The sequence below is a fragment of the Corythoichthys intestinalis genome, chromosome 7 (genome assembly GCF_030265065.1).
Source record: "Corythoichthys intestinalis isolate RoL2023-P3 chromosome 7, ASM3026506v1, whole genome shotgun sequence".
NCBI lineage: Eukaryota > Metazoa > Chordata > Actinopteri > Syngnathiformes > Syngnathidae > Corythoichthys > Corythoichthys intestinalis.
Window position 1 is genome coordinate 23478708 of NC_080401.1, and position 27646 is coordinate 23506353.

Below are 27646 nucleotides of genomic sequence, written 5' to 3' on the forward strand. Positions count from 1 at the left end.
AGTAGACTTCTCAGAAAGGCTCTGTTGTATGGGGTTATATTGCTGACACTATTCTGAGCGAGCAATAATGGAAATTGAGCAAAAATAACCCAGATTTCGAGCACAAAAAACTATATTGAGCGAGCAGTTAAAGTTTTGAAGCGAGCAATCGTAGATTTTGAGCACAGAAAATAATATTGAGCAAAAGAAATCTACTCTGTGCCGCTCAATTCCCCCCTCCTGCTCTCGTTACGTATCTCGACTCCGCTCAATTCCCCCGTCCTGCTCTCGCTCCGTATCTCAACTCGTCTGCTCGCCAGTTTCTTTTTTCTGCGCGCTCGCCGGTTTCTTTTCTCTGCACGCTCGCCGCGCTGACTTGTCGGGATGGACGGATCGATACCAAAATATCGATATTTCGATCCAGTGTATTAAATTTTAGGTATCGATCCCTAAGCAAAAATATCGATATCTGGAATTAATATATTATATTTTCTTTGTCAATTTTTGAGTGTATTTTTGTGGAAACTTTTTGTACTAATTTTCGCATTCTACACGCACGTAATCAGTGCACACACATAAGCAGTGCACCGGCGTGAGCTCCCGCCCCCATTCACGTCCCTATCCTGTGTCCAACGGCATGCTTTTCCTCCGTCCCCTCACGCCCAATTTCTTACTTAACCTTTTTATTATTTCTTATTCATTTATTATTATTTCTTGTGAATTTATTTTTCATAATTTTATTTTTTCATGAAATGTTTGTCCATATATTTTTATGTTACAAACAATTAAATGCTTGATTTCTTATGTTTTGTTGCTACTTATTTTTATTTTGTTAAAGGTCTGTTTCAATTATTTCAAGATCTGTATTTTTTAAATTTATTTATTTTTATTTATTTATTTTCTTTCAAAATCTGTTTGAAAATTGTGTTAGTAAAATAAAATTCAAAAACGGAAAGTGACTATTGATTATTGGATTTGTTTTTAGTGATCTACCATTTGAGGGCGGTAACATGCTACTATTAATTTGTTATTTAATTAGATCAAAAATATTTTAGGTAGATTAAAATTTGATCAAATACAATGTGTAGCAGGGAAATGTTCTGTGCATATGAATTTAAGGGTCATGGTTAAAGAGTGAGACTGATTAATCAGAGTTTGTTGTTGATGGATTGGTTTGTGAGTTTGAGGGAAACTGCTTTGCTCGTTATTAAAAGCAGCAGTTTTCCTTTGCAAAGCATATTTGACACAAAGAGACAAAATAGTTTTTGAGTGCTTAATGTAGTTGTACATTAGATATCATCAGAATGGCTGAGAAAAGCCTATATATATATATTAGGGCTGTCAAACGATTGAAATTTTTAATCGAGTTAATTAAGGCTCAAAAATTAATTAATCGTAATTAATCGCAATTCAAACCATCTATATAATATGCCATATTTTTCTGTAAATTATTGTTGGAATGGAAATATAAGACACAAGATGGATATATATATATTCAACATGCGGTACATAAGGACTGAATTTGTTTATTATAACAATAAATCAACAAGATGGCATTAACATTATTAACATTCTGTTAAAGTGATCCATGGATAGAAAGACTTGTAGTTCTTAAAAAAATGTTTGTACAAGTTATAGAAATTTTATATTAAAACCCCTAATAATGTTTTCGTTTTAATAAAATTTGTAAAAATTTCAATCAAAAAATAAACTAGTAGGCCGCCATTTTTGATGTCAATAATTACCTACACTATAAAATCAGTCGCACCCAAGCGCCAGCAGAGGGCAGCAAAACGCCGCAAAACAATTAACAAGTGGGGCTTTCACTCTACTGTCATTTAAATCTCTCTGAGCTGGACAAGTGCGTTAATTGCATCAAATATTTTAACGTGATTAATTAAAAAAATTAATTAACGCCCGTTAACGCGATAATTAATGAATAAGAAATAATAAAAAGGTTAAGTAAGAAATTAGGCGTGAGGGGGCGGAGGAAAAGCATGCCGTTGGACACAGGATAGGGACGTGAATGGGGGCGGGAGCTCACGCCGGTGCACTGCTTATGTGTGTGCACTGATTACGTGCGTGTAGAATGCGAAAGGGAAAATTAGTACAAAAAGTTTCCACAAAAATACACTCAAAAATTGACAAAGAAAATATAATATATTAATTCCAGATATCGATATTTTTGCTTAGGGATCGATACCTAAAATTTAATACACTGGATCGAAATATCGATATTTTGGTATCGATCCGTCCATCCCGACAAGTCAGCGCGGCGAGCGCGCAGAGAAAAGAAACCGGCGAGCGCGCAGAAAAAAGAAACCGGCGAGCAGACGAGTTGAGATACGGAGCGAGAGCAGGACGGGGGAATTGAGCGGAGTCGAGATACGTAACGAGAGCAGGAGGGGGGAATTGAGCGGCACAGAGTAGATTTCTTTTGCTCAATATTATTTTCTGTGCTCAAAATCTACGATTGCTCGCTTAAAATCTTTAACTGCTCGCTCAATATAGTTTTTTGTGCTCGAAATCTGGGTTATTTTTGCTCAATTTCCGGGTTATTTTTGCTCAATTTCCATTATTGCTCGCTCAGAATAGTGTCAGCAATATAACCCCATACTGTTGTAGTGAACCTTCCTAGCTAACCTAAGTAACTTTTTATCTAAAATACTCCTAAATCGGCAAAATCTTGACTTGAATCTATCTTTAAATGATGAAACAGTTTTAAAACTTTCACATGTCGAAAGTAGACGGAAGGGAACGAATGCAATAACGGGAGCAATTTTGACAACTTTAACGGTTAATTCACAACATTAAATGACTTCCAAACATAGCAAAGGTTGCTATGTTGTTTGTCTGTTTGTTTGTTTGTTTGTTTGTTTGTTTTTAAAAATGAAAAAAATAACATGAAAGGTAACACCAGTTACTTTGCCAAGTAACTAATTACTCTTACATTCAGGTAACTGAGTTACTAACGCAATACCTTTTTGGGAGAAGTAATTTGCAACTGTAATTAATTACTTTTTAAAAGTAAGATTAACAACACTGGTTATAAAGATGAAGTCTGTCATACAATTATTATTACAAGTCATACAATCATAACAAAAGTCACCGTTAAATTTTAGTAATCATGATGTTGCTGAAGATATTGTTCTTTGATTGCACCACGTTGTATGTGACAATATTACCAATAAATTCATATTATTTTAAAAATTGAGTTTTATTTTTGTTTCATATTGCACGTTATAAACGACGTTGTAAGATTAGTCTCCAATTCGTAAGAGAATACGTCACTATTTGTAAGGTTGCCAACGGCCTCGGGCATAAGCGGATTTTAAGGGGGGGCCAGTGGGGGCAGGCCCCCCCGGGGGCCGAAAAGTGTCATTGCATGAAATTGACTTTCCTATATACAGTAGGGAGAACAAGTATTTGATACACTGCCAAGGACATTGCCAGTGTATCAAATACTTGTTCTCCCCACTGTATATAAAAGTTCTAAAGCAATAAAACTGCAACAAAAATGAATGAAATGAACAAAAATATATATTTTTATAATGGGTCAAAATTATTTTTCGAACAGATCATGTGACTAGCACCTTAGACGGTCATTTGCTTTGCATATAATTTTCCGCCCAAAAAATTAGGGGAGGGCAATTTTGTTTTTCAAAGGATTTTTTTCTTTGATTGAAAGTGTTTTTGTTTTTAAATGTTTTTTTTTTTTTTTTTTTTTTTTTGGTTGAAGCAACTTTTTGGGGAATTGAATGATTTAGACACAAATGTCCTATCCATAAATGGCCCAAACACAAAAGGAAGGCTTCAAACAACATTTTTCAATGAAAAATTAAGTGTTAAAATGCAAATTTTTCAATCTCAAATATTTTTTCGCATTTAAAATTGTTTTCTATGATTGAAATTTTTCTTTTTTTGATTGATTTTTATTTTTGAAAATATACAGTATATACTTTTTTTAGCACCTTATTTTTTTTGATTGAATAATAAAGACAAAAACGTCCTAGCCAAAATGTGGCCCAAACACAAATCAACATTACTTCAATTAAAAAGTTGCTTCAATCAAAAAAAAAAACTTGACCCCCCCCAAAAAAAATCATTTAAAAAAAAATAGGCTTTCACATGCATTTTTTTTTTTGTTACAAATTTATTTTTGCATTCAAACACTTTATTTTTTTTTTATTGAAGCGACTTTTTTTGGGTTGAAAATATATATTTTGATTGAAGCATTTTTTTTTTTTTTTTTATTGAAGCAAAAATTTTTAATTGAATAATTAAGACATAAATCTACCTCCATATGGCTCCGCCCAGGGGATACAATTTTTGACTGGAGTAACTACATTGGCACGACACTGGTGGGCGTATATTCGATGGTTGACGATCTTGGTGAAAAGTATTGCCTAAGCAGCCTGATTCAGAATTCCCCTCAAGAATGATGGGAAACAAAAAACGCTCATTGTCATCTTATTATTATAAATATTCTTGTAAGTCAATTTTATTGCTGACACTGCGTTTCGGGAACATCAACATGTTGTCCCCTCCCCTGCCCCAAAAGTCAACTCAGCCTGTGGCCTCGGGTTGACAGGTATGCTTATACGTTTTATCATACATGTAGGCTACTGCACGTACTGACGGACGTTTAACAGAATCTCTTTCATCAAGTGTCTCATTTAAAAGTGCAGCGTGAAGACTGGTATGTATGTACGATGCCACAACCAGCAGGTGACAGTGTTGAGTTCAGTTTGATAAATTTTCTCGTCGGGTTCTTTTTTTCTTTTTTTTCTCTTCTGGCAATCATATTATTGAACAGTGTGTAATTGATTGAAGCATATAAAAAAGTGTTTCAATTAAGGTCTAAATTGAAATATAGTCATATCTGTTTTGGGTTCATGAGAAACTGGATTGTCATTGCAGTACACTAACGCTGGAACCTGATGTTCCATTGCACGCTGCGTTGATGTAATTGTTACAGTAGAGAGAGCTGTTGCTTGTGCCTGAGGAAAAAATATCGACGCATTTATCTCATTTTTTGGGTTTCATTTCTGCTACAGAATTTAAAAAGCACTTAAAAAGAAAAACAACTCTTTCTGTCATCATATCTAATAAAAAAAGATATGCTGGGGCGGGTTCATGGGTGACAAATTTCTGTAAGTTTAATAGTGACAGGAAAGTGAAGGCAATTCATTCAAACAAGGGCACTGGAAGTCACTCACAGCACGGGGTGCTTAGGCTCTTATTTTGTTTTTCCCATCCAAAAACAGCCATTTCAGACCGAATTTGTCATACTCACGCTTTTTACAAGGCATGCACAATGGCAGTACACACACATGCTGGATAGTTTACGTACTACTACTAAGCTACTACAAAGACAGCATTCTATTTCACCTACAGTGTGTGTTGGAGTTTTTTTGTATTGAAAATAAAAGTGCCCATATACAGGGTGTTCCAAAATGGTTGACCCCATTCTAAATGCCCATATCTTGGAAACTACTTGATGGATCTTAATTAAACTAAATACACTTTATGTTGAAGGTCATATGTTTTATTGGTTACGATTACAAAGAAAAGTACAACTATTTGTTGGTTCTATGACAGATTTTCATAAATGTTCAATATGAGCGTCGCCTGTGACTGGAAAAGGTTGATTGCTCAACATACTCTACATTTTCAACACCAGTAATTTTGGAAGCGCAGCGCTGCCAGTGTTAGTGAAACATTTCTGCCAGGGCTTTCTCGTTTTAACGCATTGATAACCTCATTTCAACGACTAGTTAGTGGCGAAGGCCAAATGCTAAAAACATTACCTTTACCCATAGTTCTTCGGGGTTTGAGCATGCGCAGTTGTACTGAGTTACGGAAGCGCCTCTTCGTCAGGTAAGTGTGCTGCAGTCGACGAAGGTGTGAGTCGGAGTTTTCCCAACCTCCGACCAGGAAAAATGTCAATGGACCGCACGTTAAACTGGGAGATCCTAGCTGCAAAGTCGGAAAAACAAAAAAGTACCCCGACTTCACGTGTTGCTTCAATCTGATGTCAAACGACAAAATAGCCCTCAAGAAGACAATGTATTGATGACACAATAATGAGATTAAATTAAGTTTCTTTGAGAAGCCATGTATTTTTTTTCTCATGCAGTGAATTAGCTTAAATAACTTACAAGTATATTTTATATTGACTTTCATCCAGGATGTACAATGAACCAAATAAGTATTTAAACACCCTGCTATTTTGCGTAGTTCTCCGACTTAGGAATCATGGTGGGGTCTGAAATTTTCATCGTAGGTGCATGTCCACTGTAATAGAGACAATCTAAAAAGAAAACTCCAGAAATCAAAATGTTTGATTTTTTTAACGATTTATTTGTGTGATATAGCTGCAAACAAGAATTTGAACACCTGAGAAAACAAATGTTAATATTTGGTACGGTAGCCTTTGTTTGCGATTACAGAGGTCAAACATTTCCCATAGTTTTTCACCACGTTTGCACGCACTGCAGGAGGGATCTTCGCCCACCCATCAGTCAGGTTTTTGGACTGTCGCTGAGAAACACATAGTTTTAGCTCCCTCAAAGGTTTTCTATTGGGTTTAGGTCTAGAGACCGGCTAGGCCATGCTAGAACCTTTTTATGCTTCCTACGGAGCCACTCCTTGGTTTTATTGGCTGTGTGCTTTGGGTCATAATCATGTTTAAAGACCCAGGTTTTGTGTTGGTTCCCTCCTAGTGTGTTCCTGTGATTACACATTGATTTCACCTGTTGTGCCTGTTCCTAGTGTATCCGCCAATCTGCATCCTTCTGTGTCACCCATCTGTTCCCGTTGTCTCGTTACCCCTTGTCTCTGTGTGTATATAAGCTCCCAGTTTCTTTTCACTCCTTGTTAAGTCATTGTCAATGTCAGAGTCTATGTCAATCTCAATCTCCACGTCCATGTCAGCGTTTTTTCCTCAGTTCCTCGTGTTCCTCGTCCTGCTTTGGAAGTAAGTTGACTTGTTAGCCTGACAGAATGGCAGCGGAGTCTGCGTGGAAACCAGGAGTGGAGTCTGCGTGGAAACCAGGAGCAGGCGGCCATTCTGTCAGGAATGCGGGCAGGCAGGTGGTGTGTGGACCCAAACGCAGGAAAAGTGAAGCGAGGCAAAAAAGGCGGTGCAAAAATGTTTTAATTAATGCCAACAAAAATCAAAGTACCAACAAAATGACCGGGGAATCCAAAAAGTCGTAACAAACAAAAGTCAGGCTAACAAATCAACTTACTTCCAACACACAGGCACGACCCATGTTCAATGCTCCGACTGAAGGAAGGAGGTTGTTCCCCAAATACTCACAATACAGGGCCCTAGTTATGCTCTGTTTAATACAGTGCACTCATCCTGTCCCATATGCAGAAAAACACCCCAAAGCATGAGGCTACCACCCCCATACTTCACAGTAGGGAAGGTGTTCTTGAGATAGTACTCATCATTCTTCTTCCTCCAAACACGGTTAATGGAATTATGACCAAAAAGTTGTATTTTACTCTCATCTGACCACAAAATTTGCTCCCATGACTCTTGCATAATCCAAATGATCATAGGCAAATTTAAGACGGGCCTTGACATATGCTGGTTTAAGCAGGGGGAACCTTCCATGCCATGCATGATTTCAAACCATGACGTCTTAGTGTATTACCTACAGTACATTTGCAAACTGTGGTCCCAGCTTTTTTTCAGGGCATTGTCCAACTCCTGTCGTGTAGTTCTGGGCGGATTCCTCACCTTTCTTAGGATCATTCAATCTGATTGAGATTGACCGTCATCTTTAGCTTCTTTCCAAATGATTGTTCCAACCGTAAACCCTAACCCTAACCAAGCTGTTTGGCAATTGCTCCGTAGCCCTTTCGAGCCTTGTGGAGGTGAACAATTTTGTCTCTGGTGTCTTTGGACAGCTCTTTGGTCTTGACCATGTTACAAGTTTAAGTCTTACTGATTGTATGGGTGGAGAGGTGCCTTTATGCTGCTATCGACCTCAAACAAGTGCATCTGATTCAAGATAATACATGGAGTGGAGGTGGACTTTTAATAAGCGGACTAACAGGTCTTTCTGGGTCAGAATTCTAGCTGATAGACAGGTGTTCAGGCTGTATCACACAATAAATTGTTGGAAAATCATGCATTGTGATTTCTGGATTTTTCTTTTTAGATTATCTCTCTCACAGTGGACAGGCACCAACGATGAAAATTTCAGACTCCTCCGTGATTTCTAAGTGGGACAACTTGCAAAATAGCAGGGTGTTCAAATACTTATTTTCTACACTGTAACTAAAGAAGGCAGTTTACACTGTGTGTTATATATCTCAGGTGTAATTTTTCCTCGACTATGTGATCGCTTACGAGAAGGCAGTTTTGCTGGAGGTCAAAATGTCTTTTAATGGCCAAAATTAAAAAAATTAAAAAACTTGTCGCGATCAACCGTCTTTGTTGTTTACATTCGCTTGGAACGCTTTGAGGTCACAACTGGTACCATCCGAGTGGGATAAGTCCGACTTCCCAGTTCCCACCTTCCTCAAATGCAGTATTTTTTTGCACCTGCTGGGTACAACTGCACATGTCCAAACCCTGAGGAACTATGGGAAGAGGTAATGTTTTTAGCATTTAGCCTTCGCCACTTTCACTACGTTGAAACGAGTTGGCAATATGTTAAAATGAGAAAGCCCTAGTAGAAATGTTTCATTAACATAATAATAGTAATGCAAGTGAAAACATAAGAGGATAAACCCAAATAACCTTTGAGTCATAACAACATTACCTTCATGTTCATTCAGTGAACCTTTTCTCCACTGAAAGACAAACTCTGAGCGGGGGTGTAAGGGAGGTCTTGGCTCTCCTCTCGCCTGTAGGGGAACAATGCTGGTTTTGCAGGTCACTGTGACCTAGCAGAAGCAAGAGGACATCTGAGACATTAATCAGTAACTATCACACCCTCAAAACAACAGTTTAGTCCCTCTAAGGAATATATTTTTGAAGATAACATTGAAAATGCTTAACAAAAATAGTTCACTTAAGGACACCATTGTTTTGAATGAGACCTTCCTCCATATCACTTCATTTGCCACTCTTGGCAATGATTTTAATTATTTAACTCATACCAACAGTACATAATAACGTAACCCCGCTCATTGATTTTAATCATGTCCAGCAGGGATTGGCGTTGAGAAATATTCAAAAATATCAGATTTTTATCCACTTATCGAAAAAGTCTTATTCCAATCTGAACATCTGCTGCATATTTGAATTGTTATAGCAAAAAATTGTGACCGCGTCACCTGAATCACACTGTTTGAACACAGGTTTAGACTATTTCAAGTATTTGAGGTGAAAGGGTGGCTATGCGGAAGATACTTTTATGGTTACTACTTTCGTGTGTATCTAAACAACAGAAAGAAATAATAGTGAGGGATAGGACAATTGGGGGAAAAAAAACTCTGGTTCAACAGCACTGCTATTCAGGATTCTCAAAACAGTAAATACCCACACAACTATGACATGTTCGTATCCATGTTTGCAGCCCATCCTGAAAGTATTTATGCTAGAATTACCTTTTTAAAAAATTTTGAGGCACCTCTGATTCACTTCATAAAATTTGCTAAGTTGTCCTCAAGTCACTCCTTGGATGTTGACCGTGTGCTTTGGATAGTTGTCCTGCTGAAGGCTGTTTAGTTCAGTCCTTGTCTCCTCAAGCCAGAGAATTTGAAAACATCATTGTACTGGTATTCGTGCTCATTTGATCAATTATGACAACTCCTCAGAGTTTCATTATTATGCTACATTCATGCAACGTTTGAATTAGTGAACTGCATTCACAGTAAATATCAAGGCCTCCCATGACCTGTAGCGTATGCATGGAGCGTTTTCTAATAGGCTGCACAGATGGAGGAAATTTTCATCACCTTCCTTTTTGCGGTCAAACTGACCTCTCGCCCAGATGTTGCAACTCTTACTGACCCCAAGTCACCACCACACACAAACAGTTGGGACCAGCCAAATTTAATCACTATTTTGTTGGTTTTTTTTATTTTTTATTTCCTGTACAATGCATAAAATGTAATTGTGGGGAATTTTGCAAAGTAAAGCTCCCCACATATAATATTTTTACTATTTTTTCCCCCCATTTTTTCTGCACGCTACACAGCACATGCTTTACAGATTCTCACCCTTCCAACGCAGACTGTCTTTTAATATCGTCCATAGCTTAATAGTTAAGGCAAAAATGCATGCTTTTCGACAAAAAAAAAAAAAAAAAAAAAAAGCCCCATTCATTTCTCCTAGCAAAACATTTAAAATTTGAAATTTCAAAATTGATCTAATCTTACTTTTGCTTTTATCCCATTCACATAAAAATAATCAGGAAATCAAGGTGCACAAAAGTTGTACAGTTTTTGCCAAATATGTACGGTTCCACTAAAATTTGACATAAACATCCCCATTTATTTCCAATAGGCCCATTCATTAACAATAGGGAAAGCATGACCCAAAAAAAAAAAAACAGGAACTGCCCCAAAATCTACAGAAAATGAATAGGAAGTGACCCAGAAATGCCCTAAAATCAATGCACCTCCTTCTGTGAAACCTTTGAAAAAGTGAAAACCATGGAAAAAGATTCAGTGAAAACAGCGGGAAAAAGTCTGATTCTAGTTTAACAATACTATTTCCATGGAGTGTGCACATCTCCCATCAAAAATGTAATGTAAAGTCTGCTTTATTTTCTGTGGTAATTCTTCAGTCAAATGACACTCCCCTCAAATCTTAATACCTAAATGAATCCTATAGTTTGCAGCTGTGGTTATATTGTTCGTTTGTCTATCCAGCAATGAGTGGTTCATTTCAGAGCAATTGATTCATTTAAGTGGTTTGTTTTCTTTAAAACTGTTTTCCCGCTGGTTGACAAGTTGTGCAAATTGCACAGTCTGACCTTCCACGTTAGAGGCCAAAACACAAGCAGCTCTTTATCAGAACAATAAAACGGTTTCCACCTACCTGAGCGACATCATTGTTGTGCTAACAGGCGGAGATAGCACAAAAGCCATCTGTCCTCTCGTCCGTGCATCAAAGTCCACGAATGTTGGCAGCAAAACATGTTTCTGCTCTCCTTTGATTTCTTTTGAGTCCGATGGGCAAATCAGGAACAAGTCATAATCACCTTTGTATTGGTTTCAAGGTCTTTCCTCAATGAGGATGTTTTTTTGTTGTTTTTTTAAACAACATACATACAAAAAAAAAAGGGATTCAATACCCTAGTAACATGTTTTTTGTAAGCGCTTAGTACAAGTTGTTAAAAATTAAAGTGCCAAAAGGAAGAAATATGTTCAAAGTGGCCACAAAAGTAGAACCACTTAATCAGGGTTGTATGAAGTCCTCGTTGAGAAATCCAAGTGACAACCATTCAACAATGTAGTGCCCCAGATAGCAAAATATAAGTGGAGTGGACATGGGCCAGATGTACTGCAAATTTCAGACAAAAAAAAAAGAACCCGCCTCAGTGTCTTTTTGAACAATGGTCCAAACTCAGTAGGGAGTCACTTACCGCAACCAGTTTTGGCCCAGAACTGGTCCAAAATAACAGACACTACATTAATGTATGGCCCGGATATGGCATAAATGTTACCCAATCTGGGCCAGATTTGTATCAAAACAGTTTTCAGTATTAAATTTGGGGTCCATTTTGTTCAATGTATCATACTGTGATATGTTTATGTTGTAAATGAAATGTGTCTATGAAAAGCAATAATGACAACATTTCTTTTCCATGCCATTTATTAATGCTAACGCATCAATGCAACATAGAACAATATAACAATACAACATTGTTTTTTCACAAAATATTTTAATTGGAACAAGCAACTCCACATTAAAGATGACTCATTTTTAGACTCTAAACAACATATTGTGTTTGATAAGGTTCTGCGGTAACGGGGGACCTAAGCGTAGAGATAGAGGCAACAAGAGTTCATTGACGATGAGAGGGAGTGGTAGATAGTGTCCGAAGAATCTGGTGGGCAGTTTTGTGATAGAACAGGTGAACGGGCAGGCATGTGTTTTGGCAGGCATGCAGTACAGGATCTAGGGGGGGGTAAAAAACAAAAATGAGCTCAGTATCAGGATTACAAGATTCTTTGTTTGCTGAAAGCCACGTCAGTGAGTTGTTGATCTGGCAATGATGGAAGGCCTAGGACCGGTTTAAGTAAGCTGCTGATAATAACCAGCGGAACTTGGTCCCAGGCTCACCCATCTGTGCAATCAAGGCAGTGACACAAATAGACAAACACAAGGAGAGGCTCAATTTGAATAATAGTATTCAAACATGGAAACATTTACAGCAACACAGAGTAACTGCTTTCTCCCTCCATATGTTGTTATGCAACCAATTTTGAATTACTTAACTTGCAGACATGGCAGATCACTTCAATACACCGGCCATTTTATTAGTGGTCGATTGAATAACTTGTTTAGCAGTCAAGAAGTAACTTCAAAACAAAATTATGACTTTGAATAAAGCACTTACCATAAAAATTTCCGTATGCCAAGATGACGTTTCCTGAATCGTGTGTTCTCCTATTTAAGGCTGATTTAACCTTCTGCATAGCCGTGACGGCGGACCTACACCTTTAACGCAGACCCGATCACGACCCTACGCCATAGCCTGACGTGCACCTCCAAAAAATCCTAACTACGGGTCACATCAACGCACGTGACGTGAATGTCAAAGGACTGTGATTGGTCCGCTCTGAACGTTTCTGGTTCAGCACAACAACACCGTCGTTTTCAAACATTCGCAAACGTCTTCCGTGTCGGTTTCGCTTCAACATTTGTATTAACAACATTTGTTTGTTCAACATTGATTAGAGGCAGCTGCAAACTGCACATTCCATCAATGTTGCCATTGCTGTCAATGGCCGGAGGAAAACTAAAGGAATTCGACAAGAGTCCCCTGAAATCGTACAGAGACAAAGCCACACCCCTGCAGTGGCATGGCGGTGAATTATAGAGCAACGCGTTTGCTTGACGCAGAACTACGAATGCTCAATGATGGCGTAGGGTTGGGTCAACGCCGTTGCTCCGCTGTGTCGTAGCGGATGCCTGCCTTTGCGCGCTGTTGTGACGTCACACGCCGAACGTTAGATTTCAGATTTTTAGCGCGTCCGGTCTGCACGGTCCACCCCGGACCAGTGCTTAACCTATCTTTTAGACTGTCAGATTGATGATCCCGGCCGCATCTGCCTCACTGAGGCGTTCAGCAGATGTGATTGCTATGGAAACCTGGCGAGCTGACGCCGGATCTGGCGCACAGTCACCTGCTTTCGGGCGCTCGCCTTCATTCAGGACATGTTCTATTTTGTTTTTCTTCGGATAAAAATAAGATTTTCATCATGAGAGTAGAACTTTCAGCATTTAAATTTTCCGAATAAAATGCCAGAAACAAAAAAAATGAACGTTTTGAAAAACACAATCATATGCAGTATTTGTTTATGCTTGACAATCAGGAGTGTGAGCATGTTTTTTCCCCCTTAGAAATACTATTTTACATGTTGGTGTCCCCTTTTCTTCTCCATCTTATGCATAACCTATACAATTTTGCAAGAATGTGTTTACTGTTTTTTGTAAAGTGTTGACATGCAACTCCTCAACAGCACGTTTTCCTCCATGATATGGCTTGGTCCTTTGTAGGTGAAAGGAGAAAAGAAATACTGCTGGGGAAGGACAAGGCCTGCCTCACAGCAGAGGTCATGGCCGAAAGCTGTTAGAGAGCTGTTAATAGAACTCATGGACCAGTGTTGTTTTTGGCAGCCCTTCTAATTTTCATCTTCATCTCTTGGATGAAATTACTTTTTTGTCTTAGTCATTTTAGTTGTGTTAAAACGCTATCGTTTTCATCAACAAAACCTCTCAAAAATGCTCGTCTTGTTTCAGTCACAAAATTTCCATTTTCATCTCATTTTAGTTGTTGAATGTTTGGAAGTTTTCGTCTCAAATCTGTCGCTGGTCCGACCAGCAAATGCCCTGGTTGCCATTATTTACCAGTCTTGAGTCTAGTTTTGTTTGCTGTGCGCTGTCTCAGGCGAGGGCACTTGCAGCACGTGAACAAGCGACCAAAACATGTCTAGGACACAGATTGACTAATAAATTACGTACAGATATAATGTAACTGAAGACTGGCCGGTCCTCCTCGTTGAGATAATACATGCAGGTATGGCAGCAATAATGAAGAAGCAAGAGCACTTTCAACAGTATATAACAATTAGGGTTGTCAAACGATTAAAATGTTTAATCGAGTTAATTACAGCTTAAAAATTGATTAATCGTAATTAATCGCAATCCAAACCATATATAAATATCCCATATTTTTCTGTAAATTATTGTTGGAATGAAAAGATAAGACACAAGACGGATATATACTGTACATTCAACATACGGTACATAAGTACTGTATTTGTTTATTATAACAATAAATCAATAAGATGGCATTAACACCATGCTCACTCCCCAAACCCATAAAATCATTTGGACCCATGCGCCAGCAGAGAGCGCTAAATAACAAAAAACAAGTAACAAGCGGACATTACACTTCTGTCATTTTAATCTAAGCGGGGCATGTGCGTTAATTGCGTCAAATATTTTAACGTGATTAGTTTAAAAAAATAATTCCCGCCTGTTAACGTGATAATTTTGACAGCCCTAATAACAATATATCAATATGTGTACGTCAGAAAGTTTACTAACAATCCATTTACTAAAAAGACATTTTATTCACTTCAAATTTCATAAAATCTTTACAGGAGAATAAAATTGGAATTGAAACAAAACAACCACAGAAAACACACACAAAAAAACCTTCACAAACTAAACTGTAACTGTAATTTCACCCAACCGAGAAAAAAAAAAAAAAAAAAAAAAAGAAAAAGGACCTATATAGCTAGGTATAAGTATAACAATGCCTTCCTTACTATGCGTTTAAAACCTACCGAATTTGAGAGCTTATTTGTGGGCAGTTCAGCATGAGAACCCTGATCTAAATTGTTTCATAACAACCAAAGGAGGTTTATTAAAAAGCAGCTGTATAGGGCAGCGCTCTGTGCCAAATACTTCCTTTTTTACGGTGCTTTAAAGATGCCACGTGATTGAACAGGCTGGCGTGATCATTGAATGGCAAGCTTGCGTCAAATGTAATGGAGTCATGTGATTATTGTTGCGAAGTGTCATTGGTGAAATTGGTCAAGCTACTTTTGGCATTGCTGGCAAAAAAATAATAAATCTAATATGCAGAATAAAGAGGGAAAATGTAACGACTCTTGTGGAGCCCAGAGTAGCAGAATAAGGGTAGCGTTTTTTCTTCACAAATCTACTCAAGTAAAAGTAAAAAGTATGGCTTAGCAAAATTCTCTTAGAAGTACAGTATATTTTTCTCAATGTAACGCGTACTATCCACCTCTGGTCAATCCTACTACCAGCAAAACACGACAATCAATGGAAAATTTACACAGGTTACAGTTGGGCACAAGACATACAATCCATGTACTACATACCTGAAACAAGCGGCCAGCTGGGCTCAATGCCTCAAACTGGTTCCTGGAAAGCCACTTTCTCCCCACAGGTCTCGAGGTCGTGTCTCTCCAGTGTCTCCTCCGGCGACAATGGCAGACAACGCGGAAGCATGCATACATCACGTGTTGTGCGTGAATCCATGAACTAATAGCGTGCAACAGAGTGATATAATGACTATGATGAAAATGTAACACCCCAAGAAAATGTCACACATTGTGAACGTATGACGGAAACTGTCACATTTTCGTCTAGTTGTTGTCACGTCAGATGTTAATTGAAATCCTTTTCATTTCTTTGTCGTTTCATCAGACGAAATTTGAAATTCGTTTTGTTATATTTTCGTCTCCCAAGACACATTTTCAGCTTGTTATTGTCACGAAAAAAAATGTTCGTCGATGAATGAATTGGACAAACAATATTAATCTGTAGGTAATATTACCCGCCTACCTTCTCCGTGCAAGAACATATCCGGACAAGAGGTACGTTAGTGTAGCCGACATGCCGTATATTGTAACTAATTTCACGTTTAAGGCAATTATCTGTCCTAGTGTAGACATAGCGTTAACCGGCCACCTTTTATACACCTGTTTTATATACCTATTTTGAATTTGAAATTGCTTTATTATCTAACTACGAAGGATTTGGTGAATGCGCCTGTGAAACTTGTAGGGTTTGGTACCAATAACAAGGTTAAGAACAACTATTTTGAGCCCAGCACGGCCAAGAGCAGTGTGCGAGTGCGGATCCTCCCTGCTCAATTTCTCTTTTACAAATTTTCTAATAGTGAATTCATAAAGAGGCTTATTGTTGAGATATTTTCAGATGTGCAAATGCGTATTGTTTTCGGGTATCGTAAGTGACAATATTTTCTAATGTGAAAATTGTCTCTATTCACTTCACTGAGATTGCACCGTTGGACCACAAACTGGTCATTTTACAAGAGGCTGTTGACTTAATTTTTAATCCAGCACAAACCTGCAACTGTTAGTCAGAGATGTCTAACCACGCATGTCTTCCCACATCCCTTGGCTTGGTGCTTTCTAGGTAAAAGGTGAAAGAATTGTGTGAGGGAAGGACGGGGCTTGCTTCCCAGCTGAGGTCATGGCTCATACAGTGCGTCAATGAACGATGAGGAGCGCGAGGGGAGTTGCTCACTTAACCCAAAGAGCAAGAAGACCTCTGGTCTGAAATGCACCCTTATTCCACATAACACATACCGTAGTTTATTTACCCTGCATACTAACTATTGAATTTGCCTTTGCGGGGTCACCATAATCAAAGAAAGTATAGTAAATTAAAAGTATATTGTATTATACGGTATACTGAAATAAACACCATGTACCGGTACTTTCTTTTGTATAATTGGTCTATTATATGCTCTGAAAAGACTCTTCCACCATCGCTTTTAATGCTAAAATTGTAGTAATTGCTGTTTTTTGTGATGCAATAAAAGTGTGTATTTTCAAACATTTACATTTCAGAACTGGGTTAAGAATGCAACTGCTAAATGTGTATTCTTATTTTTTTCTTAAAATGTTGTTTTGTTTCATTTCTTTTTTTTTCTTAATGTCATTGTATAATACTTTCCTGCCTTTTATTTACCATGAGCCATGTTTGTCTTTATTGTAAAGCACTTTGGGGACTTTTCGGGTTTTGTAAAGGGCTATATAAATAAATTTGATTGATTGATTATAATAGCTTCAAGCAATTGGATACAAGTCAAAGAACAGTCAAAAACAGCTTAACAAAGGTCGCCAGAAGCACATATATGCATATACATATATAGAGTACAGCCAGATTCAGATTTCCTTTTATTGTCATACATATAAATTTACAGTATGTACATACATATATATAGATACATACTGTGTGTGTATATATATATCACATACACATGCACACACAAATATATTACGGTAGTTAATGTGGCTTGTTGTTTTTAACAAAGAGAGACTACTGTTTAAAACGTACTTTTTTTGCAATCCAAACTGCCAAAGCAACAACATAACATGTTTTTACCTGACGTGGAAAACAGTTGTTGGATAACGCTACAACATACCATTTGGAATGCATTTGGCATCAGTCATCTCAACATGAGTAAAGATACAATTTGCAAACTTATTAGGTGAAAGGTCTTATTCATGTTGGACTGTTGATTGGTTCCAGTTGTTTTTGCCCTAAAATTTACGATTCATTTAGAAAAAGTCACACATATTGGCACATATGGGATTTGGCAAGTATTCTTTGATGAAATATGAGGATATTTACTGGACTGTCTCAGAAAATTAGAATACACAATATTCTAATTTTTTGAGACAGTCCTGTGTATATATACAGGACTGTCTCAGGAAATTAGAATACACAATATTCTAATTTCCTGAGACAGTCAGGAAATTAGAATATTGTGTATTCTAATTTCCTGAGACAGTCCTGTATATATACACAGGACTTCTCTCAAAAAATTAGAATATTGTGTATTCTAATTTTCTGAGACAGTCCAGTACATACTCTCATTAAAAAATGCATTAAACTAAGTCAAAGAGCTATTGAATTCTAAGCTATAAACCTGTCATTTGACTGGAGTAATTTAGTCATTGTAAATATATGTACGGTGTGAATACAATCTTATCCAATAACAACAACAACAACAAAACGAAACGTGTGGTGTCATGTAGAAACCTTAGAAAAACAGCATTGTTTTCTAGGTTAAAGTGCAAGCTGGAGAATGGGATTGTAAAAAAAAAGAGCAAGCTGGGACACAAGGATACATACTCAGTGGGTGGAATCTGGGTAAAAGGTCGTTACAATGTAAGTGAATGAATGACGGAAGACTCGAGCCTTGGAGTGCGAAACGCAGCTGCTCTTGGTTCCAGGAGGAAATGAATCCCTCATGGCAGCAGTATAAAAATTTCAAGGATGCATTTTCCATATCTTGCTAGAAGAAGCAGAGCAGCATTGGAAATAGTCTTTTTTGTTTTTTCCATAACTTACTGTTCCCCAACAAGGAGTTGAATGACAACTTTTATTTCGAGAAGCATCTGTTTCTTTGCATTTCAAAAACTCCTCTGTTCTCTTTTGTAACTTGTTGATGACGTACATTTCCACTTTATATTGATAAAGCTGAATATTCCAAACTACGGGGAAAAGGTATACTCGTGGGCCCTTGGTTGGCAATATCCCACAATACTGGACTGTCTCAGAAAATTAGAATACACAATATTCTAATTTTTTGAGAGAAGTCCTGTGTATATATACAGGACTGTCTCAGGAAATTAGAATACACAATATTCTAATTTCCTGAGACAGTCAGGAAATTAGAATATTGTGTATTCTAATTTCCTGAGACAGTCCTGTATATATACACAGGACTGTCTCAAAAAATTAGAATATTGTGTATTCTAATTTTCTGAGACAGTCCAGTATTGCAAAAGAACCCTTTGGGAAGAAATACAGTGGTACCTCTACATACAAAGTTAATTCGTTCCAGGACCTTGTTTGTAAGTCGAAATGGTCGTATGTCGAGCGGGATTTTCCAATAGGAATATATTATAATTCCATTAATTTGTTCCAAAGCGCAAAAATCTACACTAAATCCTTAATAAATGTCATGGCCTCAGTCCCTGCTGCAGCATTGCCTAATTGCCTTCAATTATCCCCACCTGTCCTCAATTCACCTACTCACAGCCCAGCCAATAGCACTGTTGCATTCAGCAGTCAACCTGTGTATTTAAAGCCCAGATTTTCACTTCCACTCTGTCAGACCGTCTGCGAAGCCTGCCTGTTACCTGCCTGCCTAGCTCTCTGAATCTGACTCTTGTTGCCGAATCTGAACCTGCCCGACTGCTGCCTTCTCTCCTGCCCTGGTAACTCGACCTGCCTTTTGCTTTTGGAAACCTGTCTTCTGCCTAGCCCTTGTCTGTACTGCTGCCATCATTACACCTGCCCTGCTGGTCCTGTCAATAAATTGTTGAAAACGTTACGCATTTGTGGTCCTCCTCTGTCGGGTCCGTGACAGTACGGTCTGACCAGTAAGGACCCAGCGCACAACACTCCCAGCATGGACGATAGCAACGCGACAACCCCGACCGCCATGCAGCGTCTGGAAATCGCAGAAGGCGAGATGAATCGGATGGCGGGGGAAATTTCATCATTAATTCAGCTTGGTCATCAGAGGCAACAACAGCTTCACCAGCAACATGAACTGCTAGCCCAGGTCATACAGCAGCTCACCAACCTAGCCACACCTCCTATTCCATCTCCTGATTCTTCCGCCACACCAGCCCCACCCGTACCTGCTCCTTCTGCGCCATTTCTTCAGAACCCCATAGCCCCCGAACCGCGGATTGGAAACCCAGAACGCTTTGATGGTGATCAAACCCAGGTGTGGGCTTTCCTGACCAGCTGCCGGCTCCAATTTTCCCTCCAACCCAGGACCTTCGTCACTGAGGGGGCCAAAGTGGCCTATGCCATCACACACCTGACGGGCCGCGCTCGGCTTTGGGGAACTGCGGAATTTGACCGGCAAACCCCAGCCTGCACTTCCTTTGATGCTCTTGCTGAAGAGATGTTAAAGGTATTCGACATGGACGCATCAACGTCGGAGGCGAGTGGGGGCCTGATGTCCATCCGTCAGGGGAACCGGACCGTGGCAGACTACTCCATTGACTTTCGCACCCTTGCAAGGCGTAGTTCATGGAACATGGCCGCTCTGGTGGACGTCTTCTATAACAGCCTGGCAGACTATGTTAAGGACGGACTCGTTTCGCACGACCAGCCAAAGACGCTAGACGAGGCCATCGACCTTGCTGTTCAGGTGGACCGTCGAATTCAGACCCGCCGACAAGAGCAAAGAAGCTCCACCCTGTCATCTGTCTGCACTCCGAGAGAGTCTGCCGCCCGGTCACGCTCTTCCACCACTCTCCACAGCCAGATCAACCCGCCAGAGCCCATGGAGGTCGGCCGTGCCTCCCTATCTGCCACCGAGCGCCAGCGTCGCCTCTCGTCCAACCTCTGCCTGTATTGTGGAGGCAATGGTCATCGTGTTTCCACCTGCCCAGCAAAAGCCAGAGCTCATCGGACATAGGAGGCATCCGATTGAGCTCGATGACCACCCAAGCCTCCACCCACCGTAAGCCTCTCTTCCAAGTACGTCTTCTACTGCCTGAAAACACCCACACCTTGGCTGTGCTCGTGGACTCCGGCGCTGAGGCTAACATCATGGACAGTGATCTGGCTCGCCAGTTGGGGTTGGAGTGTCAACGCTTGCCCTATCCTATCCCAGTCCGGGCTCTGGACGGTCACCCCTTAGGCACAGTCACCAACATTACCAACCCAGTCGCTATGATCCTGTCAGGAAACCACCATGAGTTGATTCGTTTTCACCTGCTCCGTTCACCAGGCCAACCCCTTATTCTGGGTTACCCATGGCTCCGCCAGCATAACCCTCACCTAGACTGGACGACCGGAACAATCAAAGAGTGGGGAAAAGACTGCCACCGGACCTGTCTGCGCTCTGCCGTATTGCACCCCAGTTCTGGTCCCTCCGGTTCTGCCCTTGACCTCTCTAATGTGCCAAAATGCTACCATGGACTCTGGGAGGTGTTCAACAAAGCCAAGGCCACTTCTCTACCCCCTCACCGTCCCTATGACTGTGCGATCGACCTCCTTCCGGGGACTGCCCCACCCAAGGGCAGTCTTTACTCTCTGTCCGCCCCTGAAAGAAGAGCCATGGAGGATTACATTACTAACTCTCTGGCGGCAGGAATAATTCGTCCATCATCATCTCCTGCCGGTGCCGGGTTCTTCTTTGTAGGGAAGAAAGATGGTTCGCTCCGTCCCTGCATCGACTATAGGGGCTTAAATGACATCACCATTAAAAACCGCTATCCTCTTCCTCTGCTCACCTCTGCCTTCGAGTTGCTCCAGGGGGCCACTATCTTCACCAAACTGGACCTCAGAAATGCTTACCACCTGGTGCGGATAAGAGAGGGAGATGAATGGAAGACTGCCTTTAACACCCCAACAGGCCACTATGAGTACCTTGTCATGCCGTTCGGACTCACCAACGCTCCGGCAGTGTTCCAGGCTCTGGTTAATGATGTCTTGCGGGATATGCTGAACAAGTTTGTATTCGTTTACCTTGACGACATCCTGATCTTCTCCCGAACCCCATCTGAACACACCCGCCATGTCCAACTGGTCCTCAGTCGCCTCCTGGAGAATTCTCTGTACGTCAAGGCCGAGAAATGTGAATTCCATGCTAAATCCATGGCTTTCCTAGGTTACATTGTGGCCGAGGGAAGCATCCAAATGGACCTGGCCAAAGTCTCTGCGGTGACCTCATGGCCTGTGCCAGAAAACAGAAGGAAACTTCAGCAGTTCCTTGGCTTCGCAAACTTCTACCGCAAGTTTATCCGCAATTACAGCAGTGTCGCCTCCCCTCTCACCGCTCTGACCAGCCCCAAACATCCATTTGTCTGGACTTCAGCAGCAAATGAAGCCTTTGGTATCCTCAAGTCATGCTTCTCTTCTGCCCCTATCCTCCAGTTGCCGGACCCAGACCGGCAGTTCATTGTGGAAGTGGACGCCTCTGATGTGGGAGTCGGCGCTGTGCTCTCTCAAAGAGCAGCAGAGGATGGCAAACTCCACCCCTGTGCGTTCTTCTCTCGCAGACTGTCCCCATCTGAGGAGAACTATGACATTGGCAACCGTGAGCTGCTGGCTGTCAAGCTTGCTCTGGAGGAGTGGCGCCACTGGCTGGAGGGGTCAACGATTCCATTCTTGGTCTGGACCGATCACAAGAACCTCGAGTACATCAGCTCCGCCAAACGACTGAGCCCCAGACAGGCCCGCTGGGCTCTTTTCTTCACCCGGTTCAATTTCACATTGTCCTACCGTCCTGGATCACGCAACACCAAGCCTGATGCCCTCTCCCGTCAGTTTCAAAAAGACAACATACCCACCAAGGAACCAGCTTCCATCCTTCCTGGCCCCTGCGTGGTCGCTGCCCTAACCTGGGATGTCGAATAGCGAGTTCTTGAGGCCCTTCACAACCAGCCAGGGCCCAGTGCATGTCCCGCAGACCGCCTCTTCGTCCCAGAGAACCTGAGATCAGAGGTCCTACAGTGGGGACACAACTCCCGTCTTGCTTGCCATCCTGGAACCACTCGCACCTGCAATCTTCTCTCCCAGCGTTTCTGGTGGCCGTCTCTGAGGAAAGATGTACGGGAATTTGTCCGCGCATGTCCAACCTGTAACCAAAGCAAATCATCCAACCAGCCCCCTGCCGGCCTACTCCAGCCCCTGCCTGTACCCTCTCGGCCTTGGTCCCATGTGTCATTGGATTTTGTTACGGGCCTGCCTCCATCTGGCGGCATGACGGTCATCCTCACCATCGTTGACCGTTTCAGCAAGATGGCACACTTCGTCCCTCTTCCTAAACTACCATCAGCCAAGGAGACCGCCCAGGTCGTCTTAGACAATGCCTTCCGGATACATGGGCTACCCAGGGATGTTGTCTCAGACCGGGGCCCACAATTCACATCCACCTTCTGGAAGGAATTCTGTTCTCTGCTAGGGGCCACAGTCAGCCTTTCCTCAGGCTTCCATCCCCAGTCCAATGGCCAGTCAGAGCGAGTTAACCAGGAGCTCGAGAAGTCACTCCGGTGCATGGCATCGTCCAACCCCCGGTCCTGGGCAAAGCAACTGACATGGGTGGAATATGCTCATAACAGTCTTACCAGCTCTGCCATAGGCATGTCCCCATTCAAGTGTGTGTATGGCTATCAACCACTGCTGTTCGCCAGCCAGGAGGTGGCGATCACCTGTCCTTCAGCCCTCGCATATGCCCGACGATGCCGCAATACCTGGTCTCGGGCCCGGGCCACACTCCTACGGTCTGTCAAAAGTTACTCCACTGGAGCCAACCGTCGAAGGACTCCAGCACCAGCCTATCGTGTAGGACAGAAGGTGTGGCTCTCGGCCAAGGACCTGCCACTCAAGGTCGAATCACGCAAGTTGGCTCCCCGGTTCATTGGTCCATTCTCCATCCTAAAGATCGTCAACCCAACTGCTATTCGGCTCCAACTGCCTGCATCCATGCGGATTCACCTCACATTCCACGTCTCCAGAGTAAAGCCGGTTAATGAGAGCTCGTTGGTACCAGTTGTACCGCCTCCTCCTCCTCCACGCCTTATCGCCGGTGGCCCGGTCTACACTGTTCGCTGGCTGCTCCAGTCCAGACGTAGGGGCAGAGGTATCCAGTACCTTGTTGACTGGGAGGGTTATGGTCCAGAGGAACGGTCCTGGGTACCCTCTAGAAGGATTGTGGACCGTACCCTCGTCACCGACTTCCATCGTCAGAATCCTGACCAGCCCTCCATACAGCGGGGTCGCCCTAGGGGCACCCGTCGGGTTACCCATCAGACACCCGACCCAGCACCTGACCTGGACTCCGACCAGTCAGAGGAGTTTTGACCCTCCGCCGGCTCCCCATCCACCCGCCCTTGGTGGTGGTTCCCTTTGGGGGACTTCTGGGGCCGTCCCTTGAGGGGGGGGTTCTGTCATGGCCTCAGTCCCTGCTGCAGCATTGCCTAATTGCCTTCAATTATCCCCACCTGTCCTCAATTCACCTACTCACAGCCCAGCCAATAGCACTGCTGCATTCAGCAGTCAACCTGTGTATTTAAAGCCCAGATTTTCACTTCCACTCTGTCAGACCGTCTGCGAAGCCTGCCTGTTACCTGCCTGCCTAGCTCTCTGAATCTGACTCTCGTTGCCGAATCTGAACCTGCCCGACTGCTGCCTTCTCTCCTGCCCTGGTAACTCGACCTGCCTTTTGCTTTTGGAAACCTGTCTTCTGCCTAGCCCTTGTCTGTACTGCTGCCATCATTACACCTGCCCTGCTGGTCCTGTCAATAAATTGTTGAAAACCTGACGCATTTGTGGTCCTCCTCTGTCGGGTCCGTGACAATAAATACTGCTGGTACTAATACAAATGGCAATTAAGCATAGCAAAACAAATAAGTTATAAATAAAAGTCGGAATAGTATAATAATAATAATTAATAATTATTCCTGTAAATAATGTCACGAATCGGATTCTAATGAGGCGGACACTTTTTGCTGTACATGAACGCACCGCGGGGCTGACGTCACAGTGAGATAGGTCAGTGCGGTAGAGATAATACTTTCGTTTTCTTGAGAGCACAGTCAACTGCAGAGGACAATGGGCATTTTGGGTTGGATAAGTTCTTAAATAAATGATAAAAACGTGATAAAGCTGGCAATTTCCTTGGCGATGTTACCACAATAATAATTGTCACCTTAACTTATAAAGACTGGCAAACGGTGGTCGGAAGAGGACCGTGGAGCTGTATTATTGAGCCAGTTCCCAGATGCGCACCACACGCTCATATTTTTCTATAATTTGCATCTTCATTTCAAAGGTAAGCATAATTTTTTCCTTGTTTCACCACCTGTACCAACTTTTTTTAAACCTGTGTTTATTTCTCACACAACAAAATCTGCCGTGCGTTCGTTTGCGTGCTGTCATGTCGTCATATTTCGAGCGTGTCGTCGGATGTAGAAACAAATGGCGAGTCAAAATTTATGTTGGATGTCGAAAAGATCGTGTGTCGAAGCGATCATATGTCGAGGTACCACTCTACAGTGTTTCGAAGCGATCGTATGTCGAGGTACCTGTACATACAATCGCTTCGACACACGATCTTTTCGACATCCGACGTAAAATTTGACTTGCCATTTGTTTTCTACATCCGATGACATGCTCGAAATACGATGATTTTTGACAGCGCAGCAGTTTCTTTGTTTTGCCGGAAGACAGACGCACGGCTGATTTTCTTGGGAGAGAAATCAACACTGGATCCAAATAGGTTAGTGCAGGTAAAAAAAAAAAAAAAGAAAAGGTGATGCTAACCATTGAAATGAAGATGTGAATGATAGCAAAATATAAGCATCAAAATATAAGGATGTGCTGCCGTTAACTGGGTCGACAAAAGGGCCGTAGAATGTTGATCTTGACCGGCGGTCATCCTCCATTCGCCAGTCTTTATAAGTTAAGGTGATAATTCTTATTGTGGTAACATTGCCAAAGAAATTGCCAGCTTTGTCAGGTTTCTAATCATTTATTCCATCAACTCGCCTAGTGTCTGCTGCTTTTGACGCCAGTATCGAAACAGATAGTAAAATAGCGCTCTCTTGCTCACCATCACGTCAGCCCCGCAGTGTGTTCATGTACAGCAAAAAAAAGTCACATTAAAACCAGATTACGTTATTACATGTTGTTATTCGGATAATTTATTTGTTTTGCTCTTTGTAAATGCTATTTGCAGTGGTAACAGCAGTAGGCTTATTTACTAAGGATTTAGTGTAGGTTTTTGGGCTGTGAAACGAATTAATGGAATTATAATGTATTCTTATGGGAAAATCCTGCTCAACATACTGTACAACCATTTCGACTTACAAACAAGCTCCCTGGAACGAATTAACTTCGTATGTAGAGGTACGACTGTACAGTGATACCTCTACTTACGAACATCTCTACATACAGAATTTTCAGGTTAAGACGCCTCAATAGGAAAATATTGCTGAATTTGCCTCTTATCCTGAAATTATTGAAAGTTCAGGATAAGAAACGCAAAAATACAGTATGGCTGGTAACAAACATAACATACTGATAGCTGCTCTTCCATTGGCTATTGCCTAGCATTCCTGGTGTCCAACTGGCTAAGAGGGACCTCCACTGTATGTGTATGTGTGTATCCCAACATCGTCTTCATTCGCCTCTCGTGTTCCGACAGCTTTACACTTTACATGAGTGTATTAACTCTTATTCTTTACTTTATTCTTGGTTTTTTACATGATGAACAACTCTGATTTTAGGTTTATTGTGCAAACATTCTAATTGTAACATGTATTTGTTCCATGTTTTGATGCATTTTAATGCATTATAAAAGATTTATGGCTAAATTTTGAGGGGCTTGGAATGGATTAGGGGAGTTACAAGGAAAACGTGTCTCTGTTTACAGAATTTTCAAGTTACGAAACTTCTTCCAGAACCAATTAATTTCATAAGTAGAGGTACCGCTGTATGTCATCACACAACACAAAAAACTCAAAGGTCTTTTCAGATTTAAACGGGCACCCTACGACAAAGTTGAGATAATCTAGTTTTACGTCACAAAAACATGAACTACTTTTATCAGTTCATTAGAGCACTTGTCTATGAGGTGCTAAAAGCAAAGGACAATAACTATGGTTTCGTTAGAGTTCAGTGATAAGGAATTACCAGTCATGTTGTTCTCGGTGTCGTTTATATGAGCCCTGAATTTGGATAGCTGACTGGTTCCATTGATGAAAGAAGTTTTGCGAAGTTTCCATAACAGGTAACACAGTGCTCTCCCGTTACACCTCTGAAGGTAAGCATTCAAATACTGAATAGTACTGGTTCATGCATTGATCTCTAGGAGAGGCCATGGCCAACGTCTACGAAGGCAGAAGTAACTAGTGAAGAACAAAGAATTCATAAGAAGTGCCCTATGTACTGTATATAACATTTTCAGAGGGCTATTGGTTTGCCTGCATTTTTATAAGTGTGTTTGTTATTTGCACTGGTGTTAAACAATATGGCAACACCTTGGACACATCTTTTTTTAGACTGCATTATTGTGAATGGCTTAGATCTGATTTGTGTTCCAGCTGCAGCATTTCAAAAGAGGCTGATGCAATAGAGAGGCACGTGATGACAGGCTCACCTTTCACACACTAACCCACTGGAGTCTCAAATCCCATTCTACCCAGTAGAAGGCAGCTCGTGTACTGTGCACGTGCAGATGTGATGTTGCTTTGATGGATGGAGCAGAGTTGTGGATAATTAGAGCGGATTTTTTTTTTTTTTTTTTAAATACTTTGTTACACGTTAAAAATGTATGAGTCTAATACAGGATTGTAAGGTAAATAAGAAATGTTGCTTGTTTAAAAGGGGGTTAGGTTGTTAAATTGAGAGTAAAAATGCATGTACAGTGGGGCAAATAAGTATTTAGTCAACCACTAATTGTGCAAGTTCTTCCACTTG

General features: G+C 41.1%; 1 protein-coding gene across 1 annotated transcript in view; it reads right to left on the reverse strand.

Moving 5' to 3' along the window:
• Positions 1-8843, reverse strand: part of kank3 (KN motif and ankyrin repeat domains 3) — a 71265-nt gene extending 62422 nt beyond the window's left edge. The window contains exon 1 of the mRNA XM_057841182.1: positions 8763-8843. The gene's annotated coding sequence lies outside the window, so the exon portion shown is untranslated. The remainder of the gene's footprint in view (positions 1-8762) is intronic.
• Between the last annotated feature and the right edge of the window lie 18803 nt (positions 8844-27646).